Source organism: Ursus arctos, unplaced genomic scaffold, assembly GCF_023065955.2.
Source record: "Ursus arctos isolate Adak ecotype North America unplaced genomic scaffold, UrsArc2.0 scaffold_7, whole genome shotgun sequence".
Taxonomy (NCBI): Eukaryota; Metazoa; Chordata; class Mammalia; order Carnivora; family Ursidae; genus Ursus; species Ursus arctos.
In genome coordinates this window covers 30745173-30769933 of record NW_026623089.1, presented here as the reverse complement: position 1 = coordinate 30769933, position 24761 = coordinate 30745173, and the positions used below count along the sequence as shown (strand labels likewise).

The window sequence follows — 24761 nt, the reverse complement described above, 5'->3', positions numbered from 1 at the left end:
CCTGGATTTTCTTGTTCTTTCTCCTGATGTACACTTACTATTTCCTAGTTTCTGTGTCTTCCTCTTTCTTGTGAGGAAGCATTATTTTAGTGTGGCATTGCTTTCTTAGTAAAGAGGACAAGAGAGGTAAATTTGGGAGAATTTGCCTTTCTGAAAATGTCTTGATTCCACTCTTACGTTTAACTGATAGAGTGCCTGATTATAGAACCCTGTGTTGAAAAAAAATGTTTAAGGTATTTAGAATTTGAAGGTATTACTCCATTGTGGACTAGCTATTTGTGTTATTGTTGAGAACTCTGATTCTATTTTTTTTTTTTTTAAAGATTTTATTTATTTATTTGACAGAGATACAGCCAGCGAGAGAGAGAACACAAGCAGGGGGAGTGGGAGAGAAAGAAGCAGGCTCATAGCGGAAGAGCCTGATGTGGGGCTCGATCCCAGAACGCTGGGATCACGCCCTGAGCCGAAGGCAGACGCTTAACCGCTGTGCCACCCAGGCGCCCCTGATTCTATTTTTTTATTCACAATCTTTTGCGTGTGAACTGCTTTTTCTCTCAAAGATTTTAGGTTTGTTTTTTTTTTTTAAGATTTTATTTATTTACTTGACAAAGAGACAGCCAGCGAGAGAGGGAACACAAACAAGCAGGGGGGAGTGGGAGTGGAAGAAGCGGGCTCCCAGCGGAGGAGCCCGATGCAGGGTTCTATCCCAGGACCCCGGGATCACGCCCTGAGCCAAAGGCAGACCCTTAATGACTGAGCCATCCAACTGAGCCATCCAGGCGCCCCAAGATTTTAGGTTTTTTATATCCTGAATCTTACAATGATATATCTTGGTGTGTCATCATGGTGGTCATTTAATGAGTAAATTCAGGATGGAAATTCATGTCCTTCAGTTCTGGGACATTTTCTTGTATTATTTATTTAATAATTCTTATTTCTCTTTTTTCATTTTCTAGAGCTCCTCTTAATTGAGTGTTAGATTCTAATTTTTTATGTTTTCTATTTTTTAACTCTGAATTTTTTTCCATTTTGGGGAGACATTTTTTACAATTTTGTTTTCAAAAATGCTTATTGACTATTTTACAGCATACTTTAAATTTTCAAGAGCTCCTTCTTAGCCTCAGGATATCCCCTTTTCACAGCATTTCTGTTCTTCTTTCATAGATGCAATATCTTTTCTTATCTCTCTGGGGATATACTTGTTTTTGTTTTGTTTTGCTTTCTTCTGCTTGCTGCATCAACTTTCTTCAGAGTTACTTTCTTGGTTTTTTGTTTTGTTTTTTTTTTTTACAGAAAAAAAGTCTATAGTTTTTAGAGCCTTTTCTTGAATTCCTGGTTATCCTTGGATCCCTACAGTTTAAATTTAAAAATGAGGCAATTAATTAAACATTGATTGGATTGATTATTAACTAACGGACTTTATTGTGGAGTCCTAGAGTTTTATTGGCAGATGTGAGTATTTTCCTTGAATTCTTTCATCTCACCTGAGAGGAAGAAGGCAGTGGTATAATTTCATATGGGTATCTTTTTCATTTAAATCTTTTGGATTTTTGCCTTTTGTCCTGAGAGTCAATTTGCATATCCTTGGTTTCTTGGGTTTGAGGAACGTTGGCCATCTTGGTGATAGGATTAGTTAAAGTGAAGACCTATGTTCCAGGGACACATCTCTTACTTTCAGTTGACTTATTTGGTAAATGCAAAACTGTAAGGATAGTGTCTCGCTTTTCTGTTGTGGTCCAGTTGTCCCTCTAGGTTTCCTTGCGTGTTAGGAAATCTGTTAAATAAAAAATGGCTGGTTATGGGTCTTCCTCAGTTTCCCCCTCTTCACTTTATGCCAACTTTAAGCTTTACTCTGGAAAATGTAGAAATATAATGCTATAAGCACTTTTATTGTATGTATTAAACTTACAGAATTCTACTGTTTTTTTCTCAAGTGGCAATTTACCCAGTCCCAGAGTATAAATCATGATTGGTTTAAATCAATCACAACAGTCCTGTTTTCCTTTGTCATTCCTTTTGCTCTAAAGGGCAGTATGTGACTCAATCTTGGCCAATGAAATCTAAGAAGTTTATTGGAAGATATTCTTCTCCCTGATAAGAGAAGACAGAAATTTTTTGCTTCTTTTAATATTTCTACATTTTTTCAATGATTTCTTGTTCTTGCTTTGTATATTAACGTCCCTCATATCTTTAAATATAGTTAGCATGTTTATTTTAAAGTCTAGTTTGTTTTAATTATTCTTTTTCAGATGGCAAATGTTATTTGGTTTGATACCTTTCTTTGTGTTAATTTTTCTTCTCACAAGTCTTGGGAGCTTATGTTCCCCTTTCAGGTGATGTATATTTGGATCAGATTGAAAACCAGGCTCTAGTTAATGTGTTCCACTAGTGAGTGTCCCTTGTTGTGTGAATTAAGGTGAGAGGAGTGGAAGAACCCCAGAGCTGAGAGACCAGGTGCCCAAAGCCACTGCTGAGCACTGTTGCCAACCCACTCAGTCCATTACATCATGAACAACTATTTCCTTTTTGCTGATTAGCCTTAACTTCACCACAATAATTCTTGCTACTGCCTTTCTTTCTTACTATTAAAGAACTGTTTAGTTTTTCTGAGCAAGAGCAAGGCAAGACAAACATTTCTGAGATTACTTGCCTTTAACAGATAAGATTTCTATCAGTTTTCTTTTATCATTACAGAGATCATGCAATTATCATCTGAATTGAGATACTTTTGACTGAAAAAGTAAGAACTAGGGAAAACAGGTATAAATCAGGGCTTTTTTTTTTTTTTTGGCAAACTGAGTTGCATGATCCCTCTCTTCAACATTAATAAACCTCATGTCTGAGGACAGTGGCAAGTATGTGTACCCTATAGCACTTAGAATACATTCCAAAATGTTTATTGAACTCTGGGCCACTCTTGTAATTTATATTGTGATATAAATTGTGTCTCCTCCATCTCTCTGAGGCATTCTGAATCTATTCTCGTATCAATCCTAGCTGTGTTTTTGTGTAGCTTTATATTCATCCATATGCTCTCCTCTGTGTTTTCAGCTTCCAATTGAAACCTTGTATCTATCTATAAAGTTTTAGAATAGAGCTTTCCCTTCTTCCTTGCATTTAATACTTTCCTTTTGAACAAGTTATGCTCTCCCTATTGCTATAGTAAATCCTTAAATGCTAGTCTATCCTGGCCCTCCAGGATTGCCTCACTGCCTTGAAATATCCTAACATCAACAGTAAAAAGGCATGTGAAACTAAATGAAACAGGTTGTTGGTTCTTTTCTACTTCATAATTGTTTCTCATTTATTACATCAGGCATCGCAGGATATAATGTAGGGACCTGTATATCCCCTTACCTCCCACTCCCCCAACAAACAACATTAACAAAACATGAACATCAGCATTAATATAACTTCAGGACCTCTGAGATACTATATATGGAAGTACTAAAGGAATATGATTATTTAAAACAAGAAAATCTAGGTTTTTGTTTTTGTTTGAAGGGAGAAATTCGAAAAATTTGCAGGTGGATGCAACTTGGAAACTGTAGAATAATGAGCCATAATGATCTACTCTTACAAGTTCTTCAGTGTAATTTACGGATATTAGCATGGTCTAATGTCACTGGTCTCACAGAAATTAGAGTTACCCTTTAAAAAAAACTTTCCAAAAGAATCAAATCAATTTAGGTAGCATTTACTCTCAAATAGCGCGCGCGCACACACACACACACACACACACACACACACAAAAGCCTTATACTTTTTTATCCTTTTAAAACGTCAAATAATGAAATGTACTATACATATGAAAGAGTATATAAAAAAGTATATATAACATATATGTGTACCAGATATGTTCTTAAAAGAAATAGAATTAGCAAGGATTACATTTCCTCTTTTTCTTCTTTTTCTTTTTCGAAGATTTTATTGATTTATTTGAGAGAGAGCACAAACACGAGAGGGGGAGGGGCAGAGGAAGAGGGGGGAGGGGCTGAGGAAGAGGGGGGAGGGGCAGAGGGAGAAGGGGAAGCAGACTCGCTGCTGAGCAGGGAGCCTTACGTGGGGCTCAATCCCAGGACCCCAGGATCATGACCTGAACTGAAGGCAGATGATTAACCAATTGAGCCACTCAGGGGCACCCCTCTTTTTATTCTTCTAAGGACTTGAATTATCTGTGCCACCTGTTCTCTTGCCCTCAGGATACAGGGATTCTTTTTTTTTTTTAATTTAATTTTTTAAATTTATTTTTCAGAGAGAGAGAGAGACAGAGCACAAGCAGGGGGAATGGCAGGCAGAGGGAGAAACAGGCTCCCTGCTGAGCAGGGAGCCTGATGCAGAACTTTATCCCAGGACCCTGGGATCATGACCTGAGCTGAAGGCAGACACTTAACTGATTGAACCACCCAGGTGTCCTGGATACAGGGATTCTTACAAAGAATTTGATGTGACTGAAGAGAGGAAGAGGTACCCTAAAATATTTAGGGAAGGTCAATATAGTTTATATAGTTTAATGTTCTTCAGAGTTGAATATAGTATCTGCTGAAAGAACTAAGAGAAAGTGACTATATCTTTAATAACAACTTAATAAAAATAGCAGCATATCTAAAGTCTTAATCATCTAGGAAGTTTGAGTTGAGAGGAAACTGTCAGGGATACCTATCCTAAAAAGAACTTTCTCATCACCTGTTACAGTGTCTAAAATCCCATTTTTGGAATTGCTCTGTTGAATATGAAATCTTTTAGATATTAAGAATCTCCTATCGAACTAGTTACTTCTTGAGGGCTCACATCTTATTTATTACTAGCACAGTTTCTGGCACATAATAGGTGTTCAAGAACATGTCTTCTGAATGAATATTAAAAAACATCCATGCAGAGGACATTGGGAAGGATAGTTCTTGAAGCTCATGTTCAACTAACACTTGTTTGATATCTTGAAGAGAGTAATCAACCTATAGTATCTTGACCAAGAAGTGGGACCATTTTAAGCTAGATTACTAGGCTCTTGGTATCTTTATTTTTCCAATTTTGGTTGTACTTGATTATATTATTGGAAGTAGGAAGTCAGGACTTGAGTTGAGAGATCAGCAAAAAGGAGAGAGACATTTTTCAGAGAAACTTACTCTTCAAATTAAATCATTTAATTCTTTAATTACGATTGTAACAGTTATCTATATAATATCATATAATACTTACAGTATACCAAGCTATGAGTAAAAGTATGCTGTTTTTGTAGACATATATATTTATGTAAATATATAATAAATATTACAAATGTTATATATGTATATATAGGCTTGTTGTAACTTTATTATGATATGGTGTTACCTATGATTCAGAGGTGTGAATCCCTAGAGTGAAATGTAATTCCCACTTATGTTATTTTTAGGAGAAAATTTCACTGTCTTGAAGTGATCTGCTTCATGGTACAATAACCATGAATTATATATTGAAAAGGAGAAAGAGGTTTGTAATCAAGATGGAAACTTTGTGACTATCACCATCATCATCACTTCTACCATTTATTTACACTGTGGGTGCAATGGGGTTGATTACTCTCTACAATCTATCAACTGTTAGTTATGTATTGCATAATTCTGTGAAGCTCAGAGATTAAATGCCCTTAGCTAGTAAATAGTAGATTCAGGTGTTCAGAGGAATCAACTATTTAAAGCATTAAATTAGGTGCTGTATCCCCACTAACTATCCTTCTCAAGTACAAAATATCCTCTTAAGCTATGATTTCACTTTTTCTCCTTTGTATTTTTTTCTTTCTCTCTCTTCTAACATCTTCTTTCCTTCCTTTCCATTTCACTCCCTTTTTCTGTGCTAACCTAATGTTCAAAATCCAAAAAGAGGGCAAGAAAGCGGGTGGAGGTTGTGTGAAAAAGGTGGAGGAAGAAAAGAGGGAAGAGAGAAGTTTGTGGCTGAATAATACCTATTTGCTTAAAAAAAAAACACGCAACACCACCCACACACTCGAATTCTTCCATATCATATATGCAGGTTTGTAATGTTTTAGGTGAACATATATGTATAAGTAAAAATGAAGTTATAATGCAAATACTGTGGAGGAGAGCGGTGCAATTTCTTAATCTGAAAAACAAAAAACAAAAATTACATCAAAACACAAACCAAACAACTCTGTCCACATTCCTAACTATCATCTTCTTTTTTGCTATTAAAAAAACAAAACAAAACAAAACAAAACAAAACAAAACAAGCTCGTATCCTCTCTTTACCCTATGGTGTGTGTGTGTGTGTGTGTGTGTGTGTGTGACTTGTGTGCAAAGGAAGACCAGAGAGAGGGGGATGATGCTTAACGCAAAATAAAATCCATTTTGTAAACATGTATTTTATTTTATAATACCCTCCCTTTTGGTATTTACAGAAGATTTCTCCTTGTGTATTTTATACAGACATATGAGTACAAGATATAGGAATACATCCAATGTGGATTACCGCTCATTTGCCTTTTCCAGGAGGCATCGTGTAGACCAATAGACACAGTGATGAGAGCTCTCTAAGGACAGTGAGGATTTCTCAGTGCGCTTTTTTATTAAAGAATGCAGAAAATCTTGTGTCTGGGTACAGGTTGACATTTTCAAAAGCATACTCTTAAAACAATAAAAAATGTTTATAAGCATTACATTTCTTTTTCAATTATAAACACCACATATACTCCCTAAGAAAATAACACATAAAAAGTGAAGACAAAAACTCGATTATAGTTTCATTTTTAATAATGTAACCCTCCACCCCAGTCGTTTTTTAACACAGTTTTTGCCATATTTATACATATGAAAGTATATAATATGAAAAGTATGTAAAAACTGACATTAATAGATTGGCTTCCAGAAACGCTCTACTAGAGAGAAGGGGAGTCATACTGGCCTTTGGGAGAAACCCAATCATAGTACTAATTGACCTCTTTGTCCAACCCAGTTCTGTGATGTTGTGGAAGGATTCCTTTGATGGGGATGAAAGCCACGCTTGTTGTAACTACAGTTTCAGATCAGTTATTAAATATGTACACATTTGGGGCTCAGTAGGTCTTCCTGAGGGACTTGGGGCAGCTTCCTTCATTGATGTGGGTTGCAATGGCAGCTAAAACCTGGGAGTCAAAAGCAACGGGGGGGTGGGGGGAGACGCCATTTGCAAAGCCGGAAATGATTAAAATCTCAGGGTTGAGACCATTCCCAGTCAGTAAGGGCTTGCCAAGACCACAGTTCCTGCTTCTGGTGTCTACTCTGAAGAGCATACAGTAGAGGTCTGTCTACCATAACATTGGCAGTAGGATCTCTCCAGCTGCTGGAGAGCACACGGGGAGAGTGAGTCACTGGCGTGGCGGGCATCGAGGAAACGCGCTAATTTGAGAGGTCAGCGGCGAGTCCAGCTCAATGGCCTAGTCTCGCCAGGCTGAGGGGCGGACCCTGCCGGCCTCCGTCCTCTTCCGCTCGCCTCAGGTACAGCCCGGCGGATCCCTCCGCCGCAGCGTGCGCTCCCGGTAGCGCCGAGATCGGCTTTTCGGCAATACCCGGATGGAAGCGTAATGGCCGCCATCAGGGACTCGCAGGCAATGGGGACCACGACAGGTATTCCCTATGAGCGGGGCCGCCCAGACTTGTTAGGATGCCGGGACTTCTAGATGGCCAGCCAGGGGGCAAAATGCGAGTTTGTGGGGGTATCAGGGTCCCCTGAACCGGCTCAGGGATCCGCCTCTTGTGATAGGAAGCGCCTGCTAAATAGTCCCGGCTATTCAGCGCTTCCGCCTAACTTGCCGCAAAGTTTTTCTAGAGAAGTCGGTTCTTTTACTCGGCGCTCCTGCAGGCTGCTAGAGCTAATCTTCCGCTTCTTAGCTGGGTTTGCACTACGTTCGGGCTTTTTGAACTCTACATTCTCCCACAGCCTAGAAGCTGGAGCGGGAGCGCGGCGACAGTGTGCCTCCGCGCGCCCGAGGGGAGCCGAACCCCGGAGGAAGGGGCGGATCGGGCGCGGTGTTTGGGACGGAGCGGGGCGCGCGGCGCTCGAAGCACGCACTCGGCGCGTTCCGGGGCTGGTGGAGAGAGCATGGGTACTGCTGCGACCGCACCCCTCGAGCTGTAGATTCGCAGGCCCACGGCAGTCCGACTCGACGGCGTCCCCATTGTGGGTCCAGTCTCTGGTCATTGGAGGTCTTTTTTTTTGCAGATACGCTCAGCTCTCTGGCGCGCGCTCCCTCCTCCACAGAGTTGGCCAAAGGCGCCCTTCTTGCAGACCCCAACCACACCCAGTGGCAGATGGATTTCTTTGTAACTGGCTTTCTCACTTGTAGGGTCCATTTTGAGTCTGTTCTTAACATGGTGTCCTCATTGTCAAGTAGACAGTCTATTCCTAGATGGATATGGTAATGGAAAATATATAGGGTGAATGTATATGAGGTAAAATGTTGTAACTCGTTTAAGTAGACCAACAAAACAGATATGGTAGCTTTAAGGTTCAGAATACAAAAGTTTAGGTTCAGTTTTCTTTTTAGGTCTAAATTTGGGGCGTTTAGTATTTGTGAACTATTTTAGCCAAAACATTCGTTGAGTATGTTTGATATCAAAAGTCTAAAAAACACCAGAAAAATAAAATAAGTCAATATTTAAGGAATTCGTAAGAATGCTGAACTTTGTGTGTTTGTAGCAATGGTGAAACAAGACACCAAACTGTACATCAGGGTAGGAATTTCATTAACTTAAGTGACTGTGTGTTAGGCCTAGTTTACTGTTTTTTATGCAGCTAGGGATCTGATATAAGTGTACCTTAAAGTTAGTATTCTCTGGTTGAACAGATAGAAACCATTTAAATTGACGGAGTGAAATACCCTGACATCTTTCAAAGTTTTAACTGCAAATCCATAGAAATGGATTCATTATCTTTTAGCAAAACTGTTTATGTTTCTGATATTCATAAAGAAAAACATTGCATTGTGTTTAACATTTTTCAGGGCGTTAGCATTTCATGAGGATGATAAGCATAGTAGACCATGTTCATTTTTGTTAAAATTCTTATAAATAAGATGAGCCCCAGCTTTAGAAAATTGTTAACAAAAGGGAAGGGAGGGGTAAAATGCAGGTATCCGACCTGTTTTGCACATCCAAATTATTCCTGAATTGTTGCAGTGAAAGTAGGGATAAATATCAATTCAGAACGCTATATCTGGTTTTATGGAAGGGTAAAAGGGTAACAACCACAATGAAAACCTACTATGTGCATTGATTATGAGCTTTTAAATGGTTGAGTTTTTTTTAAAATCATTATCACACTTTAAATCCTATCCTATTCTTAATAGTATATGTGGTCCCAAGTTCTTGTATCTTGAAGCATTCCAGAGGATATATTTTAGCATAAATACACAATTTGTCTTTAGATTATACTTTAAACATGTCCTTTAATATACTTCCATTGTTTACTTTTCTGTTTGGAATTGCTCTTATGAAAGCATTGTTTGCTTTAGATCACTTAATACAACTCTTTTTTTTTTTTTTTTGGATGATAAAAGACTTGAGTCTTGCTCAGTTTCCTTCAGGGACTCTACTAAATGTTTTGTGATAAAGCACTATAAGTAGAAGAAAATAATTGGAATGAAGTTGAAATTTTTATTATCTGATTTCAGGTGTGTAGGCTCTGAGTGTTTCAGTTCTGTATGGGGGTATTGGCTTCATGCAGTGAGCAATTTTCATGGGATGTTAGCACAAATGAGTATAAAGAGGTAGTATTGTGGTAGTAGGGTATCTGGCTTGGAATCAGACCTAGATTGTTCTAGGTTTTTGATTTTGGCAAGATTCATTTTCCTGATCTTGAAATAAACAAAGTGAATTATATTGAGCCTAAGCTCCCTTCTAAGCTTTGAGTTTTGTGATTTTTATAAATTTATGATGTGTTATCATGGAGTAGCAATGTTGGGTTATTTGCCAAAAGTGCAGAGAGGTTTTCTTTTTCCTCTTAAATTTAAGCACATAAGTTGAATATGAAGCATAATTGAATCAAGAGTATAAAAACATTTTACTAACAGGTTTTGCAGTCAGTTTTAAAATCTTGGTCTTCATTTCCAGATATCGTCTCTTCTTTTGATCACTGTTCCTGATTGTGGCTTTGTCCAAGCATTAAATTGCGTGCCTTTTGTTCCTTGAAGAAGGAGGTATGGTAAAGATTGAAGTATTACAGCATGTAGTTTATTAAGCAGTAAGTTAATATGTTTTGATATTGGACAAAATAAAGTAAAATAGTTATGTATACATAAGATTTCATAAGTTATAGTTTTACTTTTGGCCTAGATAAAATAAAATACTTACAGGTTTTCTTTTAATGTAAGCAAAAAAGGTCATTTTGGTTTCATAGTTTATTATTTAATACTTTATTAGTGATCTAAAGATAATTTTAACTATATTCTTCTAAACATAAAGACAGCATTAGGGGCTTCTGGGTAATGAATGATGGAGTTATATATGGTTGGAAGATGTTTTGAAGTTGTATAAATGACCAGAAGAGTGTTTGTGTTTTGCTCTAATAAGTGCAAAGTAATGCACCTAAAGAAAAACTGAAATATACTTATATCATGATTAATGGCATCTACATTATGAATCAGAAAAGGTACTTGAGAATCACTGTGGAGTTATGACTGGTTTCCTGAAGACAATCTTCTGAATATCCTAGCGTGAACAAAAAGAAGGAAAAAAAAAATCTGCCATCAGATCCATGGTATTATAAGGAAAGCTTTGAAAATTCAGCGGAAAATACCGTACCCTTGTACAAAAACATGGTTTATCTACCCTTGAAACATGAGTGTCTCTTACTGTTTGTTTTGGATAGGTACTGGGATACCACAGTATCATTTAATTCCCCTCACCAAATACAATAAGTATACCCGTAAGTTAACCCTAAATTAAAGATAAGATTATGTACATAACTACTAAAATAGCTGAAGTAGACTATACCAACTGAAATTATTACTTCAGTAATGGTAACCATGTTTTACCATGAGTTTTACTAGTAGATGGCTTTGATTTCAGGGCCATTTTTCACAAAGGCAGGAATGTTTTATTTTATTAGAAGTTAATGTCTTAACAACTACAGTGAGTAGGGAGCAACAAAGCTTAGATACTGGGTAATTACTTAATGTTCATTTATATGTGTAATTGCTTCCTATATAACATTTGTTGTCCTCTTACTGAATTAGGTTCACATGGGTACTGTGTTGTTCTGAATAAAGTAAATGCTGAGTGCTAAGAATTTTCTTTACTGTGTTTGATCCAAAATTCTCAGAAAAAGTAATATAATGAAGAATGAAAACTTCAAATGTAATGAAGTAAACAAGAGGCTGCTATATGATGACTGACCAAAATGATTTGGATTATTCCATCTTGAAAAATTGTGAGCAAAGTCTGACTAAATTTTAAAATCACGATTGGTATGACTGCATGAAACAGATATCACAATATCAGAATGAAGTTGCATGACTTGAAGCTTAGGATAATTAAGTAGGTCTTACATGGGTCTCATTTCAAGAAATGGTAATAGCTGAAAAATATTGGTTTCATGGAAAGTCAAATAATTTCACAGTGTGGTAAAATCATCACTAATTCCTAATTAAAATTGGATTGTTAAAGGTTGTAGCTGGTAGAAAAAAAAATGTATTTGTTGACCTTGAACAATGCAGGGGTTAGGGAAACTGGCCCACCACACAATTGAAAATCTGCATGTATTCTTTTGACTCCCATAAAACTTAACTACTCTAAGCCTTCTGTTGACTGGAAGCCTTACTGATAGCATGAATAGTTGATTAACATGTTGTATGTTATGTGTATTAGATACTGTATTCTTTTTTTTTTTTATTTTAATGTTTTTTTATTATGTTAGTCACCATACAGTACATCCCTGGTTTCTGATGTAAAGTTCAGTGATTCATTAGTTGCGTATAACACCCAGTGCACCATGCAATACGTGCCCTCCTTAATACCCATCACCAGTCTATCCCATTCTCCCACCCCCCCTCCCCTCTGAAGCCCTCAGTTTGTTTCTCAAAGTCCATAGTCTCTCATGCTTCATTCCCCCTTCTGATTACCCCCCTTTCTTTATCTCTTCCTTCCCCTACCGATGTTCCTAGTTCTTATGTTCCATAGATGAGAGAAATCATATGATAATTGTCTTTCTCTGCTTGACTTATTTCACTTAGCATTATCTCCTCCAGTGCCGTCCATGTTGCAGCAAATGTTGAGAACTCGTTCTTTTTGATAGCTGAGTAATATTCCATTGTATATATGGACCACAACTTCTTAATCCAGTCATCTGTTGAAGGGCATCTTGGTTCCTTCCACGATTTAGGTATTGTGGACAATGCTGCTATGAACGTTGGGGTGCATATGGCCCTTCTCTTCACTATGTCTGTATCTTTGGGGTAAATACCCAGTAGTGCAATAGCTGGCTCATAGGGTAGCTCAATTTTTAACTTTTTAAGGGACCTCCACACTGTTTTCCAGAGTGGCTGTACCAACTTGCATTCCCACCAACAATGTAGGAGGAATCCCCTTTCTCCACATCCTCTCCAGCAATTGTTGTTTCTTGATAACAAATGATAATAAAGTAGGCTAGAGAAGAGGAAATATTATTAAAATCATAAGGAAGAGAAGAATACATTTACAGTACTGTATCAGAAAAATCCATGTGTAATTGGACCTTCATGGTTCAAAGCTGTCTTATTCAAGGGCCAGCTGTATATTAATTTTGTCAACTCAATATCTCTTCGTTTGGGGAGCCATCTCTCCCCTGTTATGAGTGGTTAGACCAATCATATAGTCTTATAACCCAAGCCTAGTCATCCCTATTGCAACAGTGATTGCCTGTTAAACAAGCAGAATCTTGTTAATCAAGAATCCTTTTAAATTGATATATGAATGCTAGGAGAAACATGCTCCCTTTTCTTTAAAGTTACTAATCTGGTAGGGTGTTAGTGACATTCTTTCCCACATGTATAAGAACCCCATCTGTAGCAGGAGAAAGTGAAGCCATATTTAAATTGGAGATGGGTGGAGATAGCATGCCAGTTTCAGTTCTAGGGACCAAGGTAAGAGATATCCATGGTTTTCTTTTGATCCTGTCAGTTACCCTGGTGTCCTTCCCAGTCCCATGTGTCAAAATTTTGTATACAAATGAGTTTGAATTGGATTGCAGCAGAAAATGTTCTGATGGATATTTGTACCTTAAGAATTTAGTATCTATAGCTTCAAGTTGATCACATCCATCTACAGTTTGCCCTTTTCTTCCACTTTATGAAAGATGCCCATTGTTCATCATTCATATATACATTCAGTCCTTCATTCAACCTACAAACATTTGTTGAGTGTCTACTATGTACAAGTATGTGCAACTGTCTGGATAGTCAAGGATTATACCTACTAGCTGAGTGGATGATGGACTTCCTTTAATGTAGCATATTTTTATATGTTTAGGTTACACTGATTGATAAGAATGTGTTGAGAATAATCAGTGCTGTGCTCAGTATTTTAGTAATAGGAAAGAATAAAACGAATTCTTTGCCTTCAAAGTGCTTGTAGTTTAGATAAGGAATCCAGATTAACATATATGAAACAATACAAACAGCAGATAAATGAATGTGCAGTTGTGTGGTATGGATTTTAAGTCTGAGTTCTGATAGGAAGGAAATTAGGGCTGGCAGGTTTCTTGAAGGAGGTACCACTGCAAATGGATTTTAACTTATTAGTCCAGTTTTGTTAGGCAAAAAGTATGGAGGAAAGGATGGAATTGAAAATAGGGCTGATCCAAGATGGGGAGGAGGTTGGTTTGACTGTAACAATTTGTATTTTGGGGAATGAGAGGAAGTGAGATATAAGGTTGAGTATTTTAAATCCATGTATGAGGCATTTGGAAAGCCAAACACATTTTATTTTATGCTAAGGTGGGGATTTCTTTGAATTAAATGTTTATATTTCTTTAGTGTGATGCCACGTCTGATGCTAAGATACAAAATAAGTGTAATCAAGTGATGGAAATTTAGTTGTGGAAAAGATCTTGTTATATTCCTCTGCCTTGAAATTTTTTTAAAAACAAGTCATTAATCTGCAATGCTGTTCTGTTTTATACATGTTATATACATATATATAAAATTAGTTTCTTCTTATTTCCCCCTTTGTTGAGAGATCTCATAGTAATGGTGTCAAAACCATACCCTTCCTCTAGAGATACAGCCAGTTCAAAACTAATGTTGCAGTAGATATAAAAACATTCTGAGAAAGATAAGGAATGAAATTAATGTTTGATTACGCACATAATATTTGTTTTGAGCTTCAGATACTAGGAATGATGTATAGGTTAATTCTTTCATTAAATGCTGTTGTTTACTTAACCTTCTTCAGTAACCAGTTAGCTGATCTTCAACTCAAGAGAATTAACATTTTGAGCATTCCTATATACCAGGGTTGGCAAACTTTTGCTGTAAATGGTCAGATAGTATATATTTTAGGCTTTGTGGGCAATATGGTTTCTTTGCACCTATCAGCTGCTGTTGTAACATGATAGCAGCCATAAACAGTATGTAAATGAACGAATGTGGCTATGTTTTAATGAAACTTAATTTACAAAAAAGGCAGCAGGCTACATTTGGCCCGCAGGCTACATTTGGCCCACAGGCTGTTGGCTGTGGACCACTTATCGTAGATTTAATGAGGCGTTTTATTCCACAGCTTCTCCTACTCACACCTTCCCATTATCCTCCTCTCTAGTAACTATAGATCAGTTATCTTTATTATTTTCTAAGTTCACCTCTTCGACTTGTTCACTAGATCCCAACCCTTCTCACCCAGTGAAGGACATTGCTACTGCATCTCTTTGTTTTTTCTCCCTCATCATCAATTTTTCTATTTTTGTTGGATGATTTTTGTAAGCATGCAGTCATGCTGTAATTTCTCCCAGTTTTAAAAAAACAAAACAAGAAAATAACTCTACTTCAGTTCTTCTCTTGTTCTTTTATACTAAAACTCCTTAGAAGAGTTGTCTGTACAACATCTCCATTTCTCTTCTTCCCATTTCCTCTTAAATCTGTGCTAGTCAGCCCTTCTATGGGGCTGATCAGTGTTACCAGTGGTCTTGACATTAAGTCCAGTGGTCAGTTCTCAGTCCTAATCTTGCTTGAGAGAGTTGATCAATCCCTGATCCTGGAAACTCTTTGCTTTCAGGACACCACTCTCCTAACTTACCTCACTGGTCATTCCTTTCATTCTTACTAGCTTAGCTGTTTTTTTCCTCCTCTTTTTACTCTAAATGTTGTAGTATCTCAAGGCTTGGGCCTTGGACTTTTCTCTTTGTGTACTTACTCCTTGGTGATTTCATTCAGTTCTGTATGCATAAATATATACACACACCAGTGACTCCCAAAATTTTATTTTACCCCTAGATCTCTGTATTCTGTATTCAGCTACATATCCATATTTTCCCCTTGGATATCAATTTGAGATATCTCAAATTCTGTATGGCTAAAACTGAACTCTTGATATACTTTCTGTACTTACTGTTTCCACAGAGTCTTTCTTTTCTTTTTTTTTTTTTTTTTTAAGATTTTATTTATTTATTTAACAGAGAGACAGCCAGCGAGAGAGGGAACACAAGCAGGGGGAGTGGGAGAGAAAGAAGCAGGCTCCCAGCGGAGGAGCCTGATGTGGGGCTCGATCCCCTAACGCCGGGATCACGCCCTGAGCCGAAGGCAGACGCTTAACTGGTGTGCCACCCAGGCGCCCCCCACACAGTCTTTCTATATTAATAAATAGCAATTCATTTCTTCCAGTTGCTTAGGATAGGACTTTTAGAGTTAACACTTGACATACTCTTTTCTCTTTACAGACCAAACAGTCTATCAGCATCTTCTTTGGCTCTGTCATCACAACATATCCATGGTCTAACGATGCCTCATTGTCTCCACCAATGTCTCCACCATTGTCTCATGTCGCCATCATCTCTCTCCTGGCAGTTGTAGTGTAATTATCTCCAAATTGGTCTTCTGGCTCTCACTTTTACCTCCTTCCCAGATACTCTGTTCTTAACATTGCAGCCAGAGTGATCCTCTAAAAAATCACTCAACTTATTTCTCTACCCCAAATGCTCCAGTAGCTTCCCATCTCATTTATAGTAAAACCAAAGTCCTTTTGGTGTCCCTCAAGGCCTTGTTTGGTTCCATTACATCTTTAACTTCATCTCCTGCTGCTTTCCCTCTGGTGTTTTCTGTTTCAGTCATACTGACGTTCTTCTTTCTAGTCTCTGAACATGTTAGGCGCGCTCTGTACTTGGTGTTAGCACTTACTATTTCTTTTCTTGGAACGCTTTCTGCCTCCACTTCTTAGAATCTTGACTCAAATAAGACTTTTTCAAATGAGGGCTACCTGACTTCACATTTAAAATTGCAACTCTCTAGTTCTGCCTGTTTTTCTCTGTTTTATTTATCTCCGCAGCACTTGTGGTGTTTGAATATATTAAATAATTTACTTACTTTGTCATGTAAATAACTAGCAGAGTGTTATGTCCACGGGGTGGGGGGGTTTGTTTTTTTGGTCACCGCTGTATTCTCAGTGTTTAGAACGAAGACTGGCACAGATTCATGCTAGCTACATGCCCAGCACTATGCCAGATGCTGGTGATAGAGCAAAAAACATGACAGATGTGTTCCTTATGCTTATGCAGCTTTTATTCCATTGGTAGAGACAGAAAATAAATTGGCAAATACATAAAATATTGCCAAAGTGTTACAAAAAAGAAATACAGGGGTTTAGCTAGAGAATAATTTTTTCTGTTAGAGAAGTAATGATTTATAGATTGGGGAAGGCCTTTCTGAGGTGATATTTGAGCTGAGACCTAAAAGATAAGAAAGATCTAGCCATTTGAAGAATAGGAAAAGGAACAATTCAAGCAGGGAACAGCAGGTGCAAATGCCTGAGATAAGGAAGAAGGAGTATTTGAGGAACTGAGAGACTATCTATGGTAGCTTGCTGGAGTATATTAACAGATGAGGAGAGTGGTGTGAGGTGAAGTTTAAGAAAGAGGTACAGTACCAGATGTCACTGCTCCTTGTAAGCTTTGGCAGAGATTGAATTTTATTTGAAGTGCTTTGGGAAGCCACTGCAGATTTTAAAGCAGGGAGCATTGTGATCTATTTTATATTAAGATCACGTTTGCTCCTGTGTGGAGAATGGATTCAGAGGAATGTGGTGGGCAAGAGAGAAGCGTGAATGCCAGTTAGAAGGTTATTTTAATCCAAGTTATAGATGACAGTGGACTGAGATGACAGTGGAGATGGAGAGAAGAATTCAGGATGTACTTTGGAGATAGAATTGACAGGTCTTGCTTATGGATTAGCGTGGGAGCAGGGGAAAGAGGATGCACAATGAGTCCTTGATTTCTGGGATGAGTAACTGGATGGATTGTGGTGCAGTATTGCTAAGGTGGGGAAGTCTGGGGAGTAGAATTTGCTTCTGTCATAGACAAGTGCTTTTTATAGAGCCAGAGAAAAATGGAATAGTTTATATTAGTTTGGGAAACCGAGGGTAAATGGGTTGCATGTTGATGCATGTTGTCCCAATCAAGTAGCCATAAATCTTTTTTTTTAAATATTTTATTTATTTATTTGACACAGACAGAGACAGCCAGAGAGAGAGAGGGAACACAAGCAGGAGGGAATGGGAGAGGAAGAAGCAGGCTCCCAGTGGAGGAGCCTGATGTGGGGCTCGATCCCAGGACCCTGGTATCCCGCCCTGAGCTGAAGGCAGATGCTTAACGACTGAGCCACCCAGGTGCCCCAAGTAGCCATAAATCTTTTAATTTCCTCCCACACCATGTGTTCCAAAATCTTAAGTAAAATCTGCCTAATCTACATCACTGCCACAGCAAAATGACAAAAGAACAAAAGAACAAGAGATGAAATAATCTTTCTCCTTCCCATACTAAATTCAGTGGTTTCTATTTCACTTTGGGTAGATTACTTCTGATTTTTCTCCCAATTTCCACTTTCTGAAAATGTGATTTCTGAGCATGAGCATACGTGTGTGTGTGTTTTAAATAAAATTCCATTGCAGAAAAAAGTTTACATGATTTGTAGCATTTGCTATAAAGTAATTTAATCTAAAATCACAGGAAGTCAGATATTTGGGTTGCAAATAAAAGACGAAATGAGTCAGGAGTGTGTTAGGACCCTGTGTACCAATCATCTTGTTTTTTGTGAGGGATGAATGAAAAATATAAAATAGAACTTGTTTTTAAGAAGATTATGAATTACCTTGGGAGGTAAAACTTAAACATGAAATGATGTAACTATAAAGCAGTGTAATGAAGTGGCGAGCAATGGCTGTACTTTAAATGGATATTCCGAGAAGGGAGAGATTAGTGTGTATTGCAGGTTTCATGTCCCTATAGGAGATAGAATTAGAAAGGAAGTTCGACCAGTACTGAGAAGATAGAAGGGGTGACAAGCCTGGTGAAAGGAACAGGATGAACAAATAAATAAAGGTGTGTAGGTAGGGGGGCGGAAAGCATCTTAGATATTGGGCACTGTACATTACGTATGTAGTCGTCATGTCAGTAATAAGAAAGAAGATGAACCTGAACCAGGAACTGCTTCTGTATTTTAACTTTTGATTTTGGACTCCTTCATAATTGTATACCAGCCAGTATCACCAACCTACCTGAGTGGTACATGGCTCACATGTATACTAGCATTTTGAATCTTTCTATATCTTAATTACCTTAGCATATTTAACTCTTCATTTCTCTTTTCTGTGTTTAAGTTGCTTATTAGGCCACAATTTGGAGGGAGCTGCCTTTTATTTTATATATTCTACAAAACTTACTCTTTCACTTATTTAAAATACGATAGTTATTAGCCCTACAGGTAAACTTTTTAAAAACCTAAAGCAGCTACAAAAAAAGTAAGCCCAGAATTTGTGTTTTAAGTCATGAAAAGATTATTATTTTGAAGGCATTATAAGGTTCTGTTTTTAAAATAAGTTTTAGGTTTTTATGTAATTTTCTTCTAGATCCCTTTTAGGCAGAACCTTGGGGTTTTTTTCAGTAAGCTCTTCTTGCTGCATGCTTCTTTTGTTTTATTTCTAGTTATATATTCATATACTGTTTTGAATTCAGTTATCTCTGTAGAAAAAAATTCGATGACTCAAGGAATGAAATTGTTATACAAAATAATGACTAATTATATTAGCCTTTCTGTGTGATGTGACGAGTTAGGTTACAGAGGTACATGCTGAGTTAGAAATGAGGGGAAGCTAAAATCAGAGTTTTTTAGTTCTTTAATGCGTAAGCAACTGGAATGTTTATAAAGAGCATGTAGATTCTTTTTATATCCTTTCAGTAAAGCTAAAGACTGTAGAATGTCTTTGCTCTTTAATCTGTTGCAGAAAGCAAACAAAATTCTAGGAATGGTGTTTTTTGATTTACTTTCCTCTATTCAGGTGTTTCTTATCCTTGGCATTTTACTTTGGGAATCATCTTTTTAAAATTTCTCTGTGTGATTCCTAACCTATGCTAACATTGCCAGTTCTCTGGTTCCTCACTTTTTATTTGGCTTGTCAGTTAGTCCTCTACTTTTCTGACTTCTATTTTTACTGTTTCTAATGTATCTTGCTTTCTAGTACTATTCTAATAATATTTCTAAAATACTGCTTTTATAACTTCTCTCTGCTCATGAACTCACCATGGCTCCTGGTTACCTTTCATTTCAAGTTCAAATCTGTCCTCTGTAGTCTGTTCTCACTTAACCTCTCCATTATACATTTTCTGTGTGATCTAGATCCCACAGTGCCATGGGAGAAAAATGCTTTTCTTCCAGTGTTACTCTGTTTTTCTGGTCTAGATAGCCTTTGCTCCATTTTTGCAAGTTTAAGTCTACTCCTCTTTAAAGGATCATCACAAAACCTACCTTTTTGTGAATTAAATGCAGTCAACATTGATCTGTCAGCTTAATGTCTTAAGAGTCTGGTTACAAGTAATAGAACTAGCTTAAAGTACTATAAGTCAGGATAAGCTGAAAAGGAGGAATTATTTTAAGGATGTAAGATTTCCTAGAATTAAAGGGCAGGAATAGACTCAAGCCTCAGTAAAGACTTGTGGTAGTAACAGTGTCCTCTTGGTTTCACTCGAGAGTACTTAGAAGGGTTGATGATTCTCTACCTGCTGTTTGGGTACGTTTATTTTTTGCTCTGCTGTGCTGTCATTCCCTAAGAAAATTAACTTTTTGTCAGTAGTTTGGGTGATTTATCTTACTGTAGACTTGTCTGTGCTTATACAAACGTAGCCCTGTAGTATCTTGCTCCTGACATGAAAATGAGGATCTTTCCTCCTAATATAAAAATGTATTACATGCTTTCATCTGTAACTTCCTTTTTTTAAAATGAAAAAAAAAATTCACAAATCTAATACATAAACCTTTTTGTTTATAATGTTTTCACGTGGGTGGTTGTTCCATAATTTACTTAATTCTCCAACTCATGGACATTTAAATGATACTATTACATATGTTGTGCTTTTATTTCTGTAGGATAGGTTGTTAAAATTGAGGTTTATGGAAGTATACTTAGACAATGTGAAGGAAATTGGTTATTTTCAAGGAAAATGTAAATTGCAGAAAATAAGTCAAGCAGTAGAAACCCTTTAGAGCCCAGAAACCATAGAAGAGCTTGCACAAAGGTTTGTAAGGCCTAAAATCCAAAGAGGTATCAGGCCCATATGGTATTTTTGGTACAGTTGTGTAATTTTAAGGAGTAGGCAATTCTCATGATTAAGTGAACTATTTCGGAGGAGATGAAGTGGTGGAAATTATTCCAATTCATTTTATGTATTCTCCATAATGCCAGGATTAAAACTATTAAAGATAGCATCCAAAAGGAAAATTCTGAATGAAATTTTGTCAGATGAAAACCAGTACTTCTTTAAAGAATAATATGCTTAACTGATATAAAAATAGTTCACCATTATCCTTGCTGTTTGTTTCTTTGTGTAGTATAAAGGTTTCCCCCACTATCTGAAAATAGAGCATCCTTATGAAACCTTTTGTAAGTTGAAATGGTATAAAGCAAAGAAGCAGTTACCGCTAATTCATGTGGAAATTTTTGAGTGTTCTCAGACCCCAAAAATAACCTTAGTCTTAGGCTTTTCTGATATCTTAGGGGGCACATCTTGCTGGTGGAGGCACAAAATAATTGAGATAAAGCACAGATGCCCACAGACACAGTTTGAAGCTATGGCCTCTTGATGCTGACATAGTGAATTGTAGTTCCTGGGAAGGAGCTTGGTGATGCCATTCTCACTGCTTGGGCTGCGTGCTCCCTCTATAACAGATCGCTGCAAAACAAAGGCTGAACACTGATTTTGTTCTTCACTTTTTTTTATGAAAACAGAAGCCCTCTTTGGATTTCTTTTGGTTAGCAAAAAACTTACTGACGTAGGTTTGTAAGTGAAGTGGTATAATGCGAACTTTTGAAAAGCAAACTTTCAGAAAGCAGGGGATACCTGTATACAAAAATAATAGTCAAATTGAGATCAGTGTTACAGTTTTCCTATTTATCTTTTTTTTTAAGTTTTAATTTCTTTTTACCTTATTTAAATTTTTTTTTTCTTGTAACAATGTACTAAGATCAGGAAGCATATTAGTTGAATACCATTTGTTTTCTATATAAAATACAGCTTTGTATTTGTATAACAACAGTGCATTCATAACTTACTCTGGGGCTGCCAACTTCCTTTACTTACTTTTTAAGGTAACCTCATGGCTCACAAATTAACTGTTAAATAAGCAAAAAAATTACCTCTCAGTAGCATGAATTTATATGAGTAACATAGCTTAATTTTTTATTCTCAGAGTATAGTGTTTGCCAATAACTTTATGGCTGTTGTACAGTCTTTTCTGCATGGGTGTGATTGGGTACCTGTGTACTGATGCTAGGAGTGCGATGTTGAATGATACCTATTTTGTTTTGATTTCTGCCTTTAGTGTCAATATTTCTCAACTTTGTGCTGGCATCAGTTTTACTATTTTAAGTTCAGAAAAAACTCGGTTTACCACAGAATTCACTTACTTTGCTTGAGAATTTCAAAATTTTCACGACTTCATGCCATTTTTTGATAAAGTTTTGTAACAGTGTGGTCTAGAGGCAAAGAGGTCATTTTCATTACATCCAAATGTAAGCTGTTTGCTTGTGCTGTGATAAGGAAGTTTGCTAGTGTGGAGGCCGTAGTGATCCAAGGACATTTTAAGAAACACTAACCTAAGGATAACCAGTAATCACTATAAACATTTTTATATGCATACTCTTTTTACTGTGAAGGTTGTGTGGGCCCATGTGTTTTGCTTATCCCATCTATTCTCTATACACCTATCAGTATTTGAACAAATTAACTCCTCATGTGTCTACTGTTTGTTTTCTGTTTTTTTCATTGACTGTATCTTGGATATCTTCCTATTAATAAATGTAGGTTTACAGTATTGTTTTTAAAATTGAATAATATTCCATTGAATGAAAATACCATAATTTATTTATTGGTGGACATTTTGTTATTTTTGATTTTGTGATTTTTGTAGGCAGTGCTTCAGTGAACCTGATTATTACCGTTAGGATACATTTCTAGAAGTAAATCAGAAATTATATACTTTCTTCCTGGTCATGTATAGATTTATATTTTGTGTATCATAAAATATATACTATATTATATATATAATCATATATGTAATTGTAACATAAAATGAATTATGTTATAGTAAATGTAAATAAATATATATAGCAAACTGTTCTTTATAAAGATTGTATCATTAGGGTATCATAGTGCCTCTATTACTAGAAAATGAAATTTTAAAAATGAAGGCATACAAAATAAAAGTCCACATTTTTATTGTTCGATTCAGCAGATAGAAACTTAACTCTGTAAAGTTGCTATAGTAGTTTTTAAATGCTTAACTCTTAGTTTCTGTACATACTTGTTATGGACTGGTGACTAATGTTTCATGGACCGTCAGCAGACCATATTTTTAGTAGCACTCTTTTAGCCTAGGAGCCAGTGTAGAAGGGGGAATAAGGGGCCTGGGGTGGGCTTTGTGTCTCCTCCATATACGGTCATTTAATTCTCGTGCTTTTGGTATGGTACCCACTCTCAACTGTGTCTGGTAGCCCCTGTTGAAGAGAGTCTGTTTTCTTCTGCAGAGAATAAACCTGCAGGCATCCGCTGTGGTGGGGAAATGGCAGTGACCTAGCGGATAGAGTGGGGAAGGGAATCTTAGCATCTAACCAGAGCTCAAGCAGCTTTCTCCAAATTTCTTTTTGTTTTAGCTTTCTCCTCCTTTCTGCATAGTTACTTGGTACTGCCAGTTCCTAAGCCTTTCGAAGATTCAGAGTGTAAAATAGGTTAGTTCTTAGCCTTCCCCACTCTGGGATTAAGTTTTCTTGGGTCTGCAGGGTCATTTACTAATTTATCTGCTTTCCAGCATCAGAAATTTGTTACTGTTGTCATAGCTCCTGTTTCCTGTTGTTACTTTTTTTTAAGGACCTCTTGCTTTTTTTTAAGGACCTAGTGTGTTATAAGTGTTCTCCTTCTGCAATCTTTTCTGCTTTTCCTAACTGTATTAACAAAATATTTACTTTTATTTCTGTTTCATAGATTTTATTGTTGACAGATGTTTCTTCTGTAACAACACATTATTTCCTTTTTTAAGTCTTTTTTTTCTGATTGAAATTTAATTTTGTTAAAGTATTTACTTGAAACTTTATTCCAGAAAGAGTACATATGTAGTATAGTCTCTAAATCTTTGTACATCTAAAATTGTGTTTTTCCTTTACATATGATTTTTCCTGTGTATAGAATTAATTCTTCAGTTAATCTGTTTTCCTCAGAACTCTGTAAATATCATTCCATTGTCTTCTAGCATTTAGAATTGTGAGTAAAATGTCTGATTAATATTGATTTCTGATTAAAGTTGACATTGCTGATGAAAAATCGAATACCTTTTTAGGTAATTCTCCCTCTCTACCTTTTTTTTGTAGCATTTCATTTTTATTTTTTAAACTCAAAAATTTGACTGGATAAGTTGTAAACATTGAGTCTTATATTCTCTTCTCACTTATAATCTTTTCTGGCATTTGAGGAGCCTTTGATTTTGAAAATTCACGTCTTCAAGAGAAAAACCCAAACTCGAATGTTATTTTTTTCTTGTTTTCAAAATCATTATTTCTCTCCCATCTACTTTGTTCTCTCTTTCATGGTGGTATGTTCTCTCTTTCATGGTGGTATGTTCTTAGTTTTCTTTTTTTTAGTATATTATCTCAGGTCTTACTGAAATTGCCAATAACTACTTGATTTTTCCCCCCTAAGCTTTCTCCTTTTTCCGGTAGTAGTAACTTTTGTATGGTTACTGTTTTTCATTGCTGGATGGGGAAATGGGGAGAGGTTTCTCTAAGTGTTCAGGTTATTTTCTCTTTGTTGACCTGCTGCAGCTAGTGATGTTTCTGCCTACTTAATTTTTGATGGCATTGGTAGTTGAGATGAATTCTTAAAGAATGAACCAAGATTTTTTCAGTTTTTTAGTTAAAAGGAAGGGGGGAAGTTAATGTAATTTTTTCATGACAGCTTAGAGATAATTTACTTACGTGGATGAAGGACAGAACTGTTAAACAGAAGATAGGCATGGATATAGGAAGATTTATCTTTGTTCAGAAATAATTTCCTCTTTATCTCTTTTC

General features: G+C 36.7%; 1 protein-coding gene across 13 annotated transcripts in view; it reads left to right on the top strand.

The window, feature by feature from the left end:
- The first annotated feature begins 7235 nt into the window (after positions 1 to 7235).
- ZNF518A (zinc finger protein 518A) overlaps positions 7236 to 24761 on the top strand; it is a 49764-nt gene continuing 32238 nt past the window's right edge. For 2 of the 13 annotated variants that reach the window (XM_048219050.2, XM_048219046.2), the window contains exons 1-3: positions 7614 to 8151; positions 10083 to 10168; positions 11293 to 11400. The gene's annotated coding sequence lies outside the window, so the exon portion shown is untranslated. The other 11 variants (XM_026493753.4, XM_026493746.4, XM_048219048.2 and 8 more) reach the window with 9 other exon arrangements.